At 42.2% G+C, this 18,631-nt stretch overlaps 1 protein-coding gene across 2 annotated transcripts in view; it reads left to right on the top strand.

Annotated features, from left to right (window-relative positions):
• Positions 1-18,631, top strand: part of ATP2B2 (ATPase plasma membrane Ca2+ transporting 2) — a 384,948-nt gene that overhangs the window by 150,662 nt on the left and 215,655 nt on the right. For both annotated transcript variants that reach the window (XM_033210668.1, XM_033210661.1), the window contains exon 3: positions 16,157-16,251. The gene's annotated coding sequence lies outside the window, so the exon portion shown is untranslated. The remainder of the gene's footprint in view (positions 1-16,156; positions 16,252-18,631) is intronic.

Genomic DNA, 18,631 nt, shown 5'->3' with positions numbered 1-18,631 from the left:
CGTTCCCTGTACTGGCCGTTGTTTACCACCCTGTGCTGTCCCGTTCACTTTTCTATTTTCCCTGGACTCTGAGAGCTCCCTGCAGGCAGAGTCTTTGCCATCTCTGTCCCAGCACAGGGCCTGGCAAGGAGCACAGGGCAGGGGTTTGAGATGGTTGAGAAAAAGAAGGAAAAGAAAAAAGGAAATGAGAGGGAGAAAGAGAGGTACAGAAGGAGAGAGAAAGGAATAAAAAGTATGGAAAATGCAAACTTTAAACTTCTCTGCAACTCAGATATATTTCACCACTGGCTGGCCTAAGTGATAGGACATGCTAAAAATTATAGTATTGCTGCTGCCTCTCACTTTCCAATGTTCAGCACCAGCGTCCCCATCATCTTACAGATAACACATATTGAGCACTTATTTATATGCATGAGCTTGTTTGCTCTCCCAGGAGCCTGTGTGGTAGGCACATTTTCTGTCTTTTTCTCAACCATCTCAATCCCGTGCCCCATGCTCCTTGCCAGGCCCTGTGCTGGGACAGAGATGACAAAGACTCTGCCTGCAGGGAGCTCTCAGAGTCCAGGGAAGATAGAAAAGTGAACAGCACAGCACAGGGTGGTGAACAAAGGCCAGCACAGGGAAGTGGCCCACTGAGGAGGGGTGTCTGACCTTACCTAGTGATGCTAGAACTCAGGGGAGGAAGCCACATGGCTCAGGCACATCCATTTGATAGACAACAAATCATGATTCATAGGAGAGGTTGAATCACTCACCCATGTCACACAGCTGGCACATGGTTTTAACCTGATCCCCACAATCCCAGAGCCAGTGCATTTAATCAGTGTACCCTCAACACTTAGTTTTTGGTTTGACAAGTAATTGATTTCAATAAGAAGACTTTGAATAAATGAATGGACCTGGTCATTTATCTCATTAGATGCTCAGTCTCACTCTTAGTTCCATCTTCCTGGCATATGTGATGACTGAAACAAAACCTCTGAGGTTAAACAAGCCTGGGTTCAGATATGAGCTTTCCATGTTACCTTGGGCAAGTCATTTTCTCTTCTCTAAGCATTGGCTTTCTTCCCACTAAAATGGAAATAATATTGGTGGCTTCCTCCCTCAGACTGGGTTCTGCCGGAAGCAGATCATAAGATGAGAATTCAACTGCAAGTAATTTATTTGTGAGGCATAGGAATGCTGGTAGGGGAGTAGGGAAGTAAAATAGGAAAGGGAATGAGGTGTTATCAAGCAAGTTAATTATTACTATGGGCACCTGGATCTGGGAGCCAGTGTAGAACCCACAGCTCATGGCTTTCCCAGCTGAGAGGGAAGGGAGCTGGGGTATCTATACACTGTCTGTACACCAACTCCCAACACTCATCAATCATTGGCAGAGAGCTGCTGGAGTTGGTGAGTTGCATGTGCTCACTGCAAAGAACATGCTCAAGCAGATGCTGTGTGTGATATCAAACCAGCTTGCCCCACAGTGGTTAGATCTGTGGGATTATGGACAAAGAAATAACAGCCTCTCTGCACCAGCTCTTAATGTTGCTATAATGATTAAGTGGGTTCATTTCTATAAAGCTTGGAGAATAGTCCTTGGCACAGATTAAGCCCCTTATGAGTGGCAGCTTTCAGGGGTCTTTTCCTAGCACTCTCTGTGAGATACAAACAGATGCCTTTGGGCTCTGCTCCTTAGAACCTCATCACCAGTCTACAAACAGTGATGTGGTCCTGCTGAGTGTCAGGTGCTGGGCATAGCCATGAGCTTGACCAGCTCTCCAATGTTTGTGACCCCTTCGGGTAGACAGAAGATGAATGCGAAATGACAGAGGCAGTGCCCAGACTCCTTGTCCAGTGCTCCTCCCAAATGCCATGGAAATGGGTGTCACACATGTGGAGGGTATTGGGAAAATAGTCCAACTGGGATGCCCAGTGAGTATTTTTGTAGCGTAGGAAACATGTTCAGCAAATGTCTAAACTGAGAAATTTCCTGGGGAGATTCCCTTCCACTTGGGCATAAGACGATTTTGCCTTAGAAGAGACTTCAGTTTCCCTAGACAGGGACTTGGAAAGTCCATGCCTGCAGCCTCCCCGAGGACTAATATTCAGAACTTCCATAGAACAGATGCATGAGAACAAGGATCTGTCTTCCCTGCCACGGACCAGCTGTGTGGCTTTAGGCAACTCTCCCTCTCTGGGCCTGTTTTCTCATCTGTGAAGTGGGTACAGTGAGTGGAATGATGGGCATAAGAGTGCTTTGGGAAATGTAATCCACCTATGTCTGGGGCAGGTGATATGACCATTGTCGTTACTGTTGTTGCTGTTGTTAGGAAAGGTGTGACCTTGGGCCAGTCACTTCTTCTCTCTAAGAATCCTTTCTCCCTGTTGCCTGTGGTCAAATCCTAAAGAGCCAGGAACATGAAGACAGCCCCCTGTGTCTTAGTACCACAGAATAGGACTTTACCAGGCCTGAAAGGACTCATGTTCCAACCCCTTGTAGCAGGGAAACTGAGGCCTAAAGAGGAGAGAGGACTTGCCTGAGGCCACACGGCCTCAGTGGCAGTCAGTTCTGGGCCCAGCCAGAGCTGCTGAGTTCCAGCCCACTGCTATTTCCTACATCTACTGTGAGCTGTACCCACCTACCCCTCTGCCCCTGCCCTTGACCCAAGCTGCTCTCCTCTCCCCAGACCGATACAATTGACCTGCCCCAGCCAGGAAAGTCTGGGAGGGCACAGGGGCCTCTCACTGCTCAGTTCCCGGCTGCTGGAGTGTTCCTCTCTGCAGCAAGTCAACATTTTTGCCTCTGAGTTGGTGTGTGGCAGATGGCACAGCAGAACTGAGCCTTGGGGTCTATTTTTGACTCAGAGAGGACATTGCGCAAATGCTCAATGCTTACTGATGGCAGCAAAGGGTCTGGAGGATGGGACAGCATTAATCTATTGGCTTTGGAAGACCCACCACCTGGCTCAAATCCTGGCTTTGTCACCATTAGCTGTGTGCTCTCAGATATGAGGTCTTCCTCTAAGAGCCTCAGTCTCCCCATTGTAAAGCAGCAAGATCAATAGGTTGTACTTCATCAATTTGATAGGTTGGTGGCCTCTCAGAGGAAGATGAATACATGGTGGTGGGACTTTGGGGGCTAATTTATAGCTCTGAGAAGAGGAGGCCATAGGAAGGTAGGGACCTCAGAAGGAAGGAGTTCCTGGCAGGCCCAAGTCAGGGTCTGGAATGGAGCTGTCCAAGGTGCAGCCCCTTCACACCCCATTTAGGGGCTGAGTGGCCCCCGCGGGGTGGAGAGGCTGGCAGCTGGGGTGGGACCAGGCAAAGCCCTGGGAACGGGCCGCTTTGTTCTGAGTAGATAACCCTGGACAGAGGGGCTGGGTGGGGTGGGCCCAAGGGAAGGAGGCGTCCAGCTAAGGTGGGTGAGGGGGACACACAGGCATCATTTGTAGGGGAGAAGGTGGGAAGGAAGTGGATATGGGGAGAGGGTTTTCAGCCTGCTACCTCCCTGTCTTGCCTCCTGCTGGAGTCAGGCAGATGGAGTCTTATTGGGCAGAATCCCAGCTCCAGGGAGCAGTTGGGAAGGCTGAGAGATGGGTGTGGAAGAGAGACTGGCTCACAGAGAGCCTGCTGCATGTACAACTGGCCTCCGGCATGCGTGTCCCTGTGTGCGTACTAACATGTTTTCTTCCATGCACATTTACTATAGAAAATGGGGAAAATGAAGACATTTTGTTTAAGAATCAAACATCTTAACCCCACCAACATTGACATTCGGGGAATACTATATCTTTCTCCTTATATCTTTTTTCCATACCATAACCATAGTAAGTTTCTTGTTGGAATCATGTAAATGACCCTATATCATTTCAGTTCTCTACTCTGCGTTTTTTATTTGAGGTTATTAAGATATTTTCCTAGGTCATAAAAATTATTTGAAAACATGCTTTTTGATAGATGCCTAATATTCTATCCTATGACTCCTCAGTAATTTACTTAACTAATCCCCTAGGACTGGATATTTAGATTGTGTCCAAATTGTTGCCATGATTTTAAAAAACCACTACTAACAATAAGAAAACACCATGATGAACATCTTTATGATCAAATTATGTCTGCATTCCCAATTATTGCATGTTCCAATTTTGCAAATTTCTGTCCAATCCCAGAGGAAACAGACCACTTCTTTGTTTTTTTCAAAATGTTTGGGGTTTTTTATTTTGTTTTGTTTTGTTTTTATTATTTATTTATTTATTTATTTATTTTTGAGACAGATTCTTGCTCTGTCAGCCAGGCTGGAGTGCAATGGCACGATCTCGGCTCACTATAACCTCCATCTCCCGGGTTCAAGTGATTCTCTCACTGCAGCCCCCCAAGTAACTGGGATTACAGGCACCCACCATCATGCCTGGCTAATTTTTGTATTTTTGTAGAGAGAGAGTTTCACCATGTTGGCCAGGCTAGTCTTGAACTCCTGACCTCAGGTGATCCAGCTGCCTTGGCCTCCCAAAGTACTGGGATTACAGGCGTGAGCCACTGCATCCAGCCTAAAAATGGTTTTCTTTCATGTGTATATATGCTTACAACACGTATTGTTTAGTTTCATTTTTGCCTTAGTCCTTTAAAATGGCATCATTCAGTATGTAATCTTCTGAGATTTGCTTCTTTAAGACTTTCTTCTACTGGGAAACGTTTCTCAGACTCATCCCTGTGGTTCCTGCAGATGTCGTTTATGCATTTTCGTAGCTGTGCAATATTCCGTGGCATGATGATACTACAGTTTATTGATTCATTCTCTGGCTGGTGGGCATATGGTTGTTTCCAGGGTTTGGTTCTTTCAAACAATGTTGCTGGGGACATTCTCAGCCATGGTGCCATTTTCCTAGTAAAGGAACACAGGAGGAAAAACAAATTCTGGAAGAGGCAGGTAGAAACAAGAGTTGAGCACATACAGCTTGAAGTGAGGTGTCTGCAGGACATGAGCTGATTTTATTTTGGAGGAAGACTGTCAGGAGCATCATCTGTGGGCTTGGCTGAGCTGCAGAGCACTTAGCTCAGGCTTAGCTGCCAAGGTCACTGATCTAGGGCTCTTGAGCACAGGTGAAGCCCTCTTCTGTGCACCCCTTCAAAGAGGCAGAAGCATCATTTGTGAAGGGAGCCTGATCCACACACCTGTTCATCTTGGTGCCATTAAAATCTGAGCCTCCCAAAGTGTGGAGTGTCTACTTTCAAGGTACCTAAGAGAATACTAGATGTTATTAAATAAGAGCTCATCACCTGATGGGAAAACTAGTCCATTTCCTGTTCTCTTTCCATCTTCCAGGTCCATCAAGGCAAAAGGTTCTGCTGGAAGTAGTCTATTTTTAATGACCTCCCCCACAAATATTTGCTAAACTCTATTTGATGAGAGACCAGACTTTGGGACCAAGCCCCTAGGCAGGCAATAGGACCTATCAGACATAAGGATATTCTGTTGTTTTCTTTGCAATTCTTTGTTGTACTCATCTCCTATTTGTGGTGAGTGGCACTGGTTTTGCGCTGATGGTAATGATACAATTTTCCCTTTAAGAAAATTGTTTAACCTTAAATCAAGCAGATTAGGGAAAACACTCATGAGCTCAATGATAGGAGAGATAGTGACCATGACGGCAGTTATATTTGATTGACTGAGGTTTGAGAAATGCTGACCTAAATCAGCCATTCTCAAACTTTTTGTCTGAAGACTCATTATGTTCTTAAAAACTATGAAGAACAGGCTTAGATGCGGTGGCTTACACCTATAATCCCAGCACTTTGGGAGGCCGAGGCAAGCAGATCACCTGAGGTCAGAAGTTGGAGACCAGCCTGGCCAACGTGGTGAAACCCCGTCTCTACTAAAAATACAAAAATTAGCTGGGCATGATGGCATGTGCCTGTAGTCCCAGGTGCCCAGGAGGCTGAGGCAGGAGAATCTCTCGAACCCAGGAGGTGGAGGTTGCAGTGAGCTGAGATTGTGCCATTGCACTCCAGCCTGGGTGACAGAGTGAGGCTCTGTCTCAAAAAAAAAAAAAAAAATTATGAAGAACCCTCAAAGAGTGTTGATTGTGTGTAGGTTATATCTCTCCAAATTTACCATACTAGAAATTAAAACTGATTTTAATAATATTTCTTAATTCATTTAAAAATAGCAATAGTAAATCTATTATTGTAACATAAGTAACATAGTTTATGAAAAAATAACTATATTTTCCAAAACAAAAACAATTAGTCAGAAGATTAAAGTTGTTTTTTACAAATCTCTTTAATGACTTACTTGAAGGTAGTTGGATTCTTATCCACATCTGCATTCAACCTATTATGATATGATTGATGTTTTAATTGATGTATATGAAGAAAATCCAGCCTTACATAGATATATTTTTGGAAAAAGGAGGAGTATTTTAATAGTCTTTTCAGATAATTATAGATACTTTTCTTTAACACTACACTCTCAAACTCAACAAGCTCAGTGTATTCAAGCTCAGACTGCCATAACAAAGTACCACAGACTGGGTGGCTTAAACAACAGTAATTTATTTTCTCACAATTCTGTAGGTTGAAAGTCCAAGTTCAGGTTCAAAAGCAGTCTGCTATTAAGCACATTGATCAAGTTTTTTAAATTTTATGTTCTGACTTCAGCCAGGGGCCTGCCAGGAATCAGTAGCAGACCAGAAGGGACAGAGGAAGGAATCATTGAACTGAAATACAGAACAATAGAAATTACCTACCTAATCAAAATAACAAAGAGAAAGTAGGCTGGAAAACAAAATGAACAGAGCCTTGCAGACCTGTGGGACTATAACAAAAGATTTAACACTTGTGTCATTGGACTACTGGAAGGAGGTGAGAAAAAGAGGGTGGGGCTAAAAAAGTACCTGAGGAGATAATGGCAGAAAACATCCCAAATTTGGCAAAAACACACAAACCAACCCTACAGATTCAGGAAGCTGAGCAAATTCCAAAGAGGATAAACCCAAGGAAATCCACATCGACCCAAAAAATAAATTTCTGAAAACTAAAAACGAAGCAAAAATCTTGAAAGCAGTGAGAAAGAAATAACATCTCACCAATGGGGGATAAAAATTTTGAATGACAGCAGATTTCTCTTCAGAAACCATTACAGTCGGGAGGAAGTGTCAGCTTTCTCAAATGCTGAAAGAATAGGACTATCAACCCAGAGTCCTATATCCAGCAAAAGTATTTTTCAAAAATGAAGGAGAAATCAAGACATTCTCAGATGAAGGAAAATTAAGAGAATTTTTTTGCCAGAAGACCTATCCTAAAAGAATGCCTATAGTTCTCCAAAGAGAAAGGAGACAGTTTTTTTAAAAGAATTCCTGGGACATCAGAAGGAAGAAAGAACATGGTAAGCAAAAATATGGGTAAATGCAGTACACTTTCCTTCTCTTCTTGAGTTTTCTAAATTATGTTTGACAACTGAAGCAAAAATTATAACACTGTCTGATATGGTTAGAAAGAACAAACAGAAAACAATATAAAATGGCAGACTTAAACCTTAATATATCAATTATTATATTAAATATCAATGACCCAAATACACCAATTCAAAGACAAAGATTGGCAGAGTGAATTGAAAAACATGACTGACGACATGCTAGCTACAAGAGACTCACTTCAAATATAATAATATAAGCAAGCTAAAAGTAAAAGGATAGAAAAAAATCACATGCAAACGTTAATCAAAAGAAAGTGGGAGTGGCTATATTAATATCAGATGAAGTCAGCTTCAGAGCAAAGTAAATTACTAGACATAGAGAAGGATATTATAACATAATGATAAAAGGGTCAATCAGGAAGACATAGCAATCCTAAATATGTGTACACTAAACAACAGACCTGTAAATATGTGAGGCAAAAACTGATAGGACTGACCACAATTACAATTGGAGACTTCAACACTCATCTGCCAATAATTGATACAGCAACTAGGCAGGATATCAGCAGGAATACAGAAAAACTTAACAACACCATGAGTCAACAAAATCTAATCAGCGTTTATAGAATGCTCCCCATAACAGCAGCAGAATACACACTGTTTTCAAGCACCCACAGAACATATGCTAAGTTAGACCATATCCTGGATCATAAAACAAACATTAGCAGAATTAGAAGAATTGAAATCATGGAGAGTATTTTTTTTGGCCACGGTGGAATCAAACCAGAAGTCAATAACAGAAAGATATTAGGAAAATTTTCAATCACTTAGAAACTAAATGATGCATATCTAAATAATCTATGGCCAAAGAGAAAGTCTAAATGTAAATTTTAAAACTACATTAAATTTAATGACAATTAAAATACAACCTATCAAGATTTGTGGAACCAGCTAAAGCATTGCTGGGAGGGAAATTTATAGCATTATGCATAACTAGCAAATAAAGAATTCTGAAATCAACAATCTAACCTCCTAGTTTGAGAACCAAGAAAAGGAAGAGCAAAACAAACCCAAACCAAACCGAAGAAAGGAAATAATAAAGTTAAGAATAGAAATCAATAAAGTTAAAAACCAAAAAATGACAGAGAAAACCAATGAAACACAGAAAGAGTTCTTTGAAAAGATTAATAACATCAAAAAATTCTAGCAAAACTAATCAAAAAGAGAGAACAAGGAAAAAGAAGACACACATGAACAAAATTGAGAATGAAACAGAGAATAACACTACACACCCCACAGACATCAATACAATAAGGAATACTGTGAACAACTCTGCACATAAAAATTTAACAACCTAGTGGAAATGGACCAATTCCTCAAAAAACATGAACTACCACAATTCACCCAATATGAAACAGATAATTTTAATATCCCTATAATTACTAAGGCAATTGAATTTGTAATTTTTAAATTTCCTAAAAAGAAACCCCCAGTACCAGGTAGTTTCTTTTTTTTTTTTGGAGACGGAGTCTCGCTCTGTCGCCCAGGCTGGAGTGCAGTGGCCCGATCTCAGCTCACGGCAAGCTCCGCCTCCCGGGTTTACGCCATTCTCCTGCCTCAGCCTCCCGAGTAGCTGGGACTACAGGCGCCCGCCACCTCACCCGGCTAGTTTTTTGTATTTTTTTTAGTAGAGACGGGGTTTCACCGTGTTAGCCAGGATGGTCTCGATCTCCTGACCTCGTGATCCGCCCGTCTCGGCCTCCCAAAGTGCTGGGATTACAGGCTTGAGCCACCGCGCCCGGCCGGTAGTTTCTTTTTTTATATTATTTTTTATTTATTTTTTAAATTATATTTTAAGTTCTAGGGTATATGTGCAAAACGTGCAGGTTTGTTACATATGTATACATGTGCCATGTTAGTGTGCTGCACCCATTAACTCATCATTAACATTAGGTATTTCTCCCAATGCTATCCCTCTCCCCTTCCCCCACCCCATGACAGGCCCTGGTGTGTGATATTACCCACCCTGTGTCCAAGTGTTCTCATTGTTCAGTTCCCACCTATGAGTGAGAAAATGCAGTGTTTGGTTTTCTGTCCTTGCAACAGTTTGCTCACAATGATGGTTTCCAGCTTCATCCATGTCCCTACAAAGCACATGAACTCATCCATTTTTATGGCTGCATAGTATTCTATGGTGTATATGTGCCACATTTTCTTAATCCAGTCTATCATGGATGGACATTTGGGTTGGTTCAAAGTCTTTGCTATTGTGAATAGTGCCACAATAAACATATGTGTGTATGTGTCTTTATAGTAGCATGATTTATAATCCTTTGGGTATATACCCAGTAATGGGATCTCTGAGTCAAATGGTATTTCTAGTTCTAGATCCTTGAGGAATCACCACACTGTCTTCCGCAATGGTTGAACTAGTTCACAGTCCCACTAACAGTGTAAAAATGTTTCTATTTCTCCACATCCTCTCCAGCACCTGTTTTTTCCTGATTTTTTAATGATCGCCTTTCTAACTGGTGTGAGATGGTATCTCATTGTGGTTTTGATTTGCATTTCTCTGATGTCCAGTGATGATGAGCATTTTTTCATGTGTCTGTTGGCTGCATAAGTGTCTTCTCTTGAGAAGTATCTGTTCATATCCTTTGTACACTTTTTGATGGGGTTGTTTGATTTTTTTCTTGTAAATTTGTTTAAGTTCTTTGTAGATTCTAGATATTAGCCCTTTGTCAAATGGGTAGATTGTAAAACTTTTCTTCCATTCTGTAAGTTCCCTGTTCACTCTGATGGTAGTTTCTTTTGCTATGCAGAATCTCTTTAGTTTAATTAGATCCCATTTGTCTATTTTGGCTCTTGTTGCCATTGCTTTTGGTGTTTTAGTCATGAAGTCCTTGCCCATGCCTGTGTCCTGAATGGTATTGCCTAAGTTTTCTTCTAGGGTTTTTATGGGTTTTAGGTCTAACATTTAAGTCTTTAATCCAACTTGAATTAATTTTTGTATAAAGTGTAAGGAAAGGATCCAGTTTCAGCTTTCTACATATGGCTAGCCAGTTTTCCCAGCACCATTTATTGAATAGGGGATCCTTTCCCCATTTCTTGTTGTTGTCAGGTTTGTCAAAAATCAGATGGTTGTAGATGTGTGGTATTATATCTGAGGGCTCTGTTCAGTTCCATTGGTCTGTATCTCTGTTTTGGTATCAGCACCATGCTATTTTGGTTACTGTAGCCTTGTAGTATAGTTTGAAGTCAGGTAGCATGATGCCTCCAGCTTCGTTCTTTTGGCTTAGGATTGTCTTGGCAATGGGGGCTCTTTTTTGGTTCCATATGAACTTTAAGGTAGTTTTTTCCAATTCTGTGAAGAAAATCATTGGTAGCTCGATGGGGATAGCATTGAATCTATAAATTACCTTGGGCAGTATGGCCATTTTCACAATATTGATTCTTCCTATCCATGAGCACAGAATGTTCTTCCATTTGTTTGTGTCCTCTTTTATTTCATTGAGCAGTGGTTTGTAGTTCTCCTTGAAGAGTTCCTTCACATCCCTTGTAAGTTGGATTTCTAGGTATTTTATTCTCTTTGAAGCAATTGTGAATGGGAGTTCACTCGTGATTTGGCTCTCTGTTTGTCTATTATTTGGTGTATAAGAATGCTTGTGATTTTTGCACATTGATTTTGTGTCCTGAGACTTTGCTGAAGTTGTTTATCAGCTTAAGGAGATTTTGGGCTGAGACAATGGGGTTTTCTCAATATACAGTCATGTCATCTGCAAACAGGGACAATTTGACTTCCTCTTTTCCTAACTGAATACCCTTTATTTCTTTCTCCAGCCTGATTGCCAGAACTTCCAACACTATGTTGAATAGGAGTGGTGAGAGAGGGCATCCCTGTCTTGTGCCAGTTTTCAAAGGGAATGCTTCCAGTTTTTGCCCATTCAGTATGATATTGGCTGTGGGTTTGTCGTAAATAGCTCGTATTATTTTGAGATACGTCCCATCAATACCTAGTTTATTGAGAGTTTTTAGCATGAAGGGCTGTTGAATTTTGTCGAAGGCCTTTGCTGCGTCTATTGAGATATCAAGTGGGTTTTGTCTTTGGTTCTGTTAATATGATGGATACGTTTATTGATTTGCATATGTTGAACCAGCCTTGCATCCCAGGGATGAAGCCCACTTGATCATGGTGGATAAGCTTTTTGATGTGCTGCTGGATTCTGTTTGCCAATATTTTATTGAGGATTGTTGCCAATATCCCTGTTCATCAGGGATATTGGTCTAAAATTCTCTTTTTTTGTTGTGTCTCTGCCAGGCCTTGATTTCAGGATGATGCTGGCCTCATAAAATGAGTTACGGAGGATTCCCTCTTTTTCTATTGATTGGAATAGTTTCAGAAGGAATGGTACTAGCTCCTCTTTGTACCTCTGGTAGAATTCGGCTGTGAATCTGTCAGGACCAGGTAGTTTCACTGCAGAATTTTACCAAGTGTTTAAAAAATTAACACCAATTCTATACAATGTCTTCCAGTAAATAGAAGAGGAAGAAACAATTCCAATATATTTGATGAAGCTACTATTATCATAATAGCAAAACCAGACAAAGACAATACAAACAAATACAAAACTACAGACTAACATCCATCATGTGTATACATGTGAAAATCTTTAACAAAACATTAACAAACAGAATTCAACACTGTGTAAAAAGAATTACGCATCATGGCCAAGTGGGGTTTATTCTAGGGATGCAGGGTTGGCTTAACATTTAAATACCAATTAATATAATCCACCATATTAATGGATTAAAGAAGAAAATCACATGATGGTATTCATCAATGTAGGAAAAGCAAATTCAACACCCATTCGTGATAAAACACAGAAAAAGTAGGAATAGAGAGAAGCTTCCTTACCTTGATAAAGAGCATTTCTAAAAACTATGTTATACTTATACTTACTTAATGTTTTCCCCTGAGATTGGGAACAAGGCAGGGATGTCAGGTCTCATCATTATATTCAATATAACTAGTGCAATAAGACAAGAAAAGACATACAAATTCAAAGGAAGAAATAAAACTCTTTTGCAATGACTTGATTGTCCACATAAAAATCCCAAGGAATCTAAAAACACAAACATCCTAGAAGTAATATGTGAGTTCAGGAAAGTTACAAGATACAAACTAAGCATACAAAAAAATGTATTTTTATACACTAGCAATGGATATGTGGACACCAAAATTTTAAATACAATGCCATTTACAATCACTCAAGAAAATGAAATAGGTATAAATTTAATAAATCTATAGATTTATATGATGAAAATTATTAAACACAAATGAAAGAAGTTTTAAAAGCCTAAATAAATGAAGATACTTGTGTTCATGGATTGGAAGACTTAACATAGCAAAGATGTCTGTTCTCTGCAATTTCTATCAAAATCTCAGAAACATTGGTATAGACGTGGAAAAGATTCTAAAATTGTAAGGAAAAGCAAAGAGTCTAGAATATCTAAAGCAATTTTGAAAAAGAATGACGAATCAGTTTATGTGATTTCAAGATTTATTATATAGAAATCATGACAGTAGTATTGACAGAGATATGACAAATAGATCAATGGACTGAATAGATGACACAGAAATAAACCCACACAAATATGCCCAACCTATTTTTAACAAAGGTACAAGAGCAATTCAATGGAGTAAGATGATAACCTTTTCAACAAATGGTGCTAGAGCAATTGGACATCCATAGGCAAAAATAATGAAAATAATAATAATAACTTCAACCTAAGTCTCACACCACATATAAAAATTAACTCATAATGGACCATGGACTTCAATGTAAAATGTAAAACTATAAAACTTGTAGACAAAAAGTAAGAGGCTGGGTGTGGTGGCTCATGCCTGTAATCCTAACACTTTGGGAGGCTAAAGTGGGAGGACTGCTCCAGCCCAGGAGTTCAAGACCAGCCTGGGCAACATAGTGAGACCTTGCCACTATTAAAAATAAATAAAATTAGCTGGGCGTAGTTGTGCACACCTGTAGTCCCAGCTGTTCAGGAGGCTGAGGCAGGAGGCTTGCTTGAGCCTGGGAATTCAACGCTGCAGTGAGCTATGATCATGCCACTGCACTCCAGCCTGTGTAACAGAATGAGACCCTTTATCAAAAAGAAGAAGAAAGAAGGAGAAGGAGAAGGAGGAGGAGGAGGAGAAGGAGAAGAAGGAGAAGGAGGAAAAGGAGAAAGAGGAGGAGTAGGAGGAAGGAGAGGAAGAAAGACAGGAAGAGGAAGAAGAAAGAAGAGAGAAGAAGAAGAAGAGAAAGAAGAAGAAAGAAGATGAAGACGAGGAAGATGAAGATGAAGAAGAAGAAGAAGAGGAGGAAGAGAAGAAGAAAGAAGGAGGAAGAGGAGGAGGAGGAGAAGAAGAAGAAGGAGGAGGAGGAGGAGGAGGAGGAGAAGGAAGAAGAAGGGCAACTAGTGGTGGAGGAGGAGGAAGAGAGCAAATCCATAAAACAGGCAAAAAATATCCTGTGACAAGAATAAAAAGACAAAAAAAAAATCCTGTGACAAGGATAAAAAGCTAAGCTATGCACTAGAAGAAAATATTTGCAAACCACAAAACCTGATGAGGTACTGATATCTGACATATACAAAAAAGTCTCAAAACTCAGCAACTTAACAATCCAATTTAAAAAACGGGCAAAAGACATCTCAACAAAGAGTATATATAGATGCCAAATAAGCACGTGAAAAGATGTGCAATGTCATTAGTCATTAGGGAAATGAAAAATAAAACCTTAATTAGATATTATTACACACCTATTGTAATGGCTGAGATAGAAAATAGTGACAACACCAAATGTTGATGAAGACGCAGAGAAACTGGATCCACTCGTACATTGCTAGTGGGAATGTAAAATGCTACAGTCATTTACCATACTGGAAAATGGTTTGACACTTTCTTAAAAAAAAAAAAAAAAAGAAAGAAAGAAAGAAAAAGAAAAATCAACTGCCATACAACCCAACCCAACAATTGCACTCTTGGGCATTTATTCCAAACAAATGAAAACATTTGTTCACAAAAAAACCTTACATAAATGTTTATAATACCCCACAACTAGGAGTAACACAGATGTCCTTTCACTGATTGGTAGTTAAACAACCTGTAATGCATCCACGTATGGAATACTACCCAACAGTAAAAAGGAGCGAACTCTTGTTACACACAACCACCTAGAGGAATCTCCAGGGAATTCTGCTGAGTGAAAAAAGCCAGTCCCAAAAGGTTATATACTGCATTACTCCATTTATACAATGTCATTGAAAGAACAATATTAGAGAGATAGAGAACAGGCTAGAGGTTGCCAGGGATTAGGGATGAGGGACATGACTATAACGCGGTAGCCCAAGGAAGCCTTGTAGGGATGGAACAGTTCTACATCTTGATTGTAGTGGTGGTGGTGACACAAAACTACAGGTAACATTTCGTAGAGCTACACACACACACACACATACACACACACACGTCAAACTGCTGCATGTAAGCTCTGTAGATTGTATGATGTCACATGACTGGTTTTTATGGCGTGCTGCAGTAGTGCAAGTTAACCTTGGGGAAGTCCAGAGGGAGGTGCATGGGATCTCTCTGTACATTTCTTTGCAATTTCCTTTGAATCGATAACTATTTAAAATAAAAAGTTACAAATAGGGCTGGGCGTAGTGGCTCATGCCTGTAATCCTATCAATTTGGGGGGCCTAGGCAGGTGGATCTCCTGAACTCAGGAGTTGGAGACCAGCCTGGGCAACACAGTGAAACCCCATCTCTACTAAAATACAAAAAAGTTAGCCAGGCATGGCAGCATGTGCCTGTAATCCTGGCCCCTTGGGAGGCTGAGGCAGGAGGATCACTTGAGGTTTCAGTGAGCCAAGATCGCGCCATTGCACTCCAGCCTGGGCAACAGAGTGAGACTCCATCTCAAAAAAAAAAATACAATTAAATGAATAAATGGATTGAGAGAGAGAGAGAAGGAAGCTGACAGGGAGCCATGTAGCACCCAGTGCCCTCTGCTGCTGCTGTTTATTGGGTATTTCTAAGACCCACGGCACTTATGCATATTATATTTTAGTTACCCCTCACAAAAATCCTGAAAAATAGGTATTATGATCTCTATCCTCCAGATGGGGAAAAGGAGGCTCAGGAAGTTTAAGTCACTTGCCCAAGAAAGTATCTTTGTCTCTCTAGGACACACACCACTCTTTCACACTCCTTCTGCCCTCACAGGCCACACACAGGCCATCTGTAAAATGGGGACAACAGTGGCATCTTATGAAGATCCAGCAAAGATAATTCATGTAAAAGGCTTAGCAGAATAGCTGGAACATAGTAGGTGTTCATGAAATACTTATCAAGTGAATAGAACTGCTAGGTGCCTGATGCATGTTAGTTCAATGAGGCAACCCTCTCTCTGGGGCCCACCACTCAGCCTTCCCAGTCTCAGACAGGCAGACCCCTCCCTGAGTGCAAGCAGGTGGACTTGCACCCCTGAGATGGGCTCTGGGCCCAGGAGGGGCAAAGCCCACCCAGGCTGGTCTGAATGCAGAAGGCAAGAGCTAAGTCCTTGTCAAACCTGTCCCTAGCCTAGAGCCAACACATCGGGGACACTCCACACCATGGTTACCTTCCCTTCTCCTTTCTGACCTGGGTCCCTGTCATGTCACCCACCCCTAACTAATGCCATCTTTCCCCTTTTCCAGAGCTGAACTTCGTCACCAAGTCCCTAGAGCCAGCAAGACATGGGCCTCAGTTTCCAAACCCTGACACCTCTCATTTAACCAGAAGACCTGGAGGGGTGAGTTGGAGATGGGGACTTGGTTGGGGGGTATCAACCTGGGAAGAGAGATGCTGGGAGTGCGGGTTGCCAATGGAGGGTCAACTGAGCAAGAACACAGTGTTTGAAAGCAGCTCTCTTCTATCTGTCATCCTACTGGGGACATGTATATTATTTATGCAACATTAGGCCAATTTGGGGAAATTCCCTGGAAGCCCTATGGCATTTGAATTAGGAGCATGGTGTAGACTGTGGGGGAGGAAGGCCCCATCACATCACATGGTAGATGGTTATTAATCCAGGTTCTGTCCCAGCACTGGCACTGGGGAGCCCAGGTGGATCTGACACTGCCTCTGCCCTGGGAGGATAGGCTGGTGCCTGAATGAAAAGCCAGCCACCTTACCTGGTCCTTCTTCGTTCTTCTACCCTCTGGGTCATGCCCCAGCCTGCACATGAAGACTTGGAGGTGGGGTAGTCAGGTGGGCTTGCTGGGACATGTGCTAAGCGCTGACAGAGAAGACAGGACAGACCAGCTGGGTGGCAGTAGTATGTTTATTGGTTATTGAGAGTTTGGCAGCTGGACTCAGTCCCAGGTTCAAATACCAGTTCTGCAACTGGGACAGCCCCTCTGAGTCTCAGATCCCTCATCTATAAAATGGTATTTTGCAGATGATTCATGTAAAGTGCTTAGCAGAGTAGCTGGAACATAGTAGGTGCTCATTAAATTCTTATCAAATGAATAGACCTGCTAGGTGCCTGGTGCATATTAGTTAAATGAGGCAGCCCTCTCTGAGGCCAGAACACCACTCAACCTTCCAGAGCCAGCATATATGGCAGCTCTGTGAGAAATCTCTGGCTGCTTACTGAAATCAACCATGTCTTCCTCTGTGCTCCTACAGCTCTTTCTTGGGGCCACTGCTATTTGCCTTGCTTGACCAACCTTACATTAGGGTGCTATACAAATCTTGGAGTGCATGCCCAATGGACCCGACATGTAATAGATCAGAGCTCTCACTGCTCATCTTTCAGCATCAGACACAACTTATGTTGCACAAGCTTGTCCTCTGAGCCAGAGCTTAGAGTCGTCATCTCATTTGACCTTATTAGCAGGCGCTGTTAGCCCTTTTCACAAATGAGAAAACTGACGCTCAGAGAGAAGAAATCTTGCAGCCAGCATGCAACCCTGAGCTTCTAACTGTGCAAGGCAGCATCACTGGCTTCCTACTGCCGTAGTGCCTGCCTGAAGATGAGTAACCACAGACTGAACTCAGGGAGGGAGAAAACAAGCAGACGGGCCATGTGCCTCCCTGCTCAGCCCTCAGACACCACCCAGACCTCTTGCTTTGCTAAAGTTTGGTTTCTCGCCCAAGCACTTTGGGACGAACCAGATTGTTTCCAAACACATTACATAATTGCTCACATATTTATTTAATGCCATCTCTTGAATATTAAATGATCCATAATACGGAACAGAAACTTGAGCATCTAAACCCAGCAGCTTTTGACAGGCGTGGGTGGGGAAGGAGGTTGAGGAGAGCCATCCATGAGCCATCCTCAGGGAGAGGCGGTAACATCACTCCTCTCCTCCTCCTGAGATAGGTTGACGAAGGCTTCCCATGCCCATCGGTGGAAACCAGGTAGTGGAGTTTTCACCATGGAGTTCAACCTGTTTTATTATATAATAACAAAGATGCATCATCTTCTCTCTAAAGGATGCTTGAAGCCAGGGCTTAGCTACCTGTTTATTTGGTTACAAGGGTTTACTGAGCACCCTCTATGTGCAGTCATTGTTATACATTTATTCACCTCTCATGTGCCTTTATGAATGGGACAAAGAGACCCCTGGCCTCAGTGGGACTGGGGAGGGATGAACAGGGCCCAGGATAACGTAGTAATATGAGCAGAGGGCCCCGTAAGGAGTTTGAATCACAATCTATGTGCAGTGGTGAAGTTACTGGGGGTTTCCAGTAGTCCGATCAATGTTTGAGAAACCTCCCTCCAAAGCCAGGAGAGGATGGCGGGGGGAGGTGAGGGGCACATCAGGAAGGGCCAGGTCACAGTTCTAGGTTAGGGGTGCCAGGGGGGTGGGGCGGGGAGAATCCAGGGAGGACATGAGGGCCACCCAGACCCTAAGTAGTGACCTTCTAGCCTCAGAAGTGGGTCTGTCCAAGGTGATTGTAAGTTTCTCCGAGGGCAGCGATGGAGGGCCTGGCCTGATGGCCAGCAGGAATCACAGTCACACCAATGTCAATAATCATCTCAGAGCCTAGGAGTCCCCAAGCACTCACTGCGTGCCAGGCATTGCGATGAGCCCCTTGTCCTTACCACCAGCCTGTGACATGTACAATTTTGTTATCCTCATTTCACAGAAGAGAAAAGCAAGGCTCAGAGTGGTTAAGTT

The sequence above is a fragment of the Trachypithecus francoisi genome, unplaced genomic scaffold (assembly GCF_009764315.1).
Source record: "Trachypithecus francoisi isolate TF-2019V2 unplaced genomic scaffold, Tfra_2.0 Lachesis_group0, whole genome shotgun sequence".
Lineage (NCBI taxonomy): Eukaryota > Metazoa > Chordata > Mammalia > Primates > Cercopithecidae > Trachypithecus > Trachypithecus francoisi.
This window is presented reverse-complemented; position numbering and strand designations above follow the sequence as displayed.